Below are 1,994 nucleotides of genomic sequence, written 5' to 3' on the forward strand. Positions count from 1 at the left end.
GGTGATGTATTATTGAATTGTATACTTGAAACCTACATAATTTTACAATTTACATACATGTAGAATGTAATATATGTAATATATAAATGTATGTATACATGTAGATGTTTATAGATAGATACATGTATATATATATATAGATAGAGAGAGAGACATAGATATAGAAATATAGTTAGCCCTTGGAAATAGAAGTAGAAAATGTTCTCTAATATTTATAGTCATTTACCAATTAATAAATGCATGCGAAGCAGTTGGAATAATCTATTTTGCCTTTCTATTTTTGAAAGAAAATTAGTAGCTACCTCTCCATCTCATTAAGCTGTTAGAAATATATAACAGCTTGAATGACACATTTCCAAACAAGTTTCTAAATAATTTTAATGTTATGACTTCAAACTTAAAAAAGCTAACCATTGAATTAGTCTTTCAGTGTATCATCCTTTTTCATATAGTAAAATCAATTAATGAGACCTATCATCTGAAACAAATGTAAAACTACCAAATGATTCAGTATCACATGTATTTATAATACTTTATTCAAATTCACCCTTACATCTCTTCCATGTATTTAAAGATTTTCTTAGGGACAGTGATATTTTATTTACTGTACCATTTTAGTTAATGAAAATAAGTAACATAGTTATTTAAAAATATTACAAACTCAGTGCTAAGATAAATAAATTGAGTTACCAGGCAGAAGCTTATTTATCATATTTCAACAGACCGATATATTAGATTTTATTCTTAAATTTTGAAGGGCTCTTAGCATAAATTATTGGCATTATTATAAACTTTGCTATAGGATATCTTGAAATGCATGATGTTCCTCAGACAAACTGACAGAATATTAAGGGAAAAGGAAAAATTACTTCAACAAAAAATTTAGTTTGTTTATTTCTCCTTATTAATACATTCAAGTTGTACTACTTTTGCCCCATGGAAACTCATCAATCAGCTTAATTGAGCTATATTAATTGAATATAATAACATCCCTTTGTCTTGTTAGATTAATTCTATGATTTTAAACCCCCCCTAATAAAAATTTGATATTCTCTTACCAAATTAGAGCTTTTGTTCTTCTTTCAAACATAGTAGCAAATTTTCTTCCAGTCTCTTTTTACTCCTAGTAATTATACTTAAAGTTACTGTCAGTTCATTTTTACTAACTCTGTATTCCCATGTTGCATGAATGCTTCATTATCATATAGGAATATCCCTATTATTGGACATTTACACTGTTTCCAACATTTCACTATTAAAAATAATGTGAATTGAATGTTGGTTTTTTCTTAATGATATATTTTTCAAAATACCATTAACAAATTAAAGAACAGGGGGCATCTTTAAGGCAATTGCCAAATAAACTTACATATCATTCAGTACTAAATGAAAATATTGAACTCACTAGCCTGAAGAATTTTGATTCAAAAATATTTATCACCTTCAATGTGCAGTATACTACGTTATAAATTGAGGATATATTTTATTTTAGGTTCTTGACTACAAAGATAAGTTGTATCTCTCAATAGAACAATAGCTGAGAGAGACATGAGATTTCGTTAATACTTTTGTTTTCAGTTTTTTAAATTGGGAGAGATTAACATTTTTAAAATGTTAATTGGAATAAAATTTAATGGGGAGGTAGAGATAGCAATGGTGGGCTGATAAATGTTTAACATCCATCTCTCTGAAAGTTAAAAAGAAAAGTATGTTATTTGTAGCATTTGGTGATTTACATGAGGTGGATATACCTACATCGGCCAATTTCCCACCTACCAAATTAACATCAACTAGTTTTCAAATTACCTTAAAATTCATCCATCAGTTCTTGCAAGCCAGAATAAGCAGGCTTCAGCAAGCCAAGTAGATAGTTAAAACCACAGTGTCAGAGTCACTAAGAAGAAATAAGAAGGAATGCAGATGTAGAGGATTTAGTTTTGGATAAGAAAAAGGAAACCATTTTGATTTCATTAGCAGGAAGATGTACATGGTGG

This window comes from Pteropus vampyrus, unplaced genomic scaffold (assembly GCF_000151845.1).
Source record: "Pteropus vampyrus isolate Shadow unplaced genomic scaffold, Pvam_2.0 Scaffold91, whole genome shotgun sequence".
Taxonomy (NCBI): domain Eukaryota; kingdom Metazoa; phylum Chordata; class Mammalia; order Chiroptera; family Pteropodidae; genus Pteropus; species Pteropus vampyrus.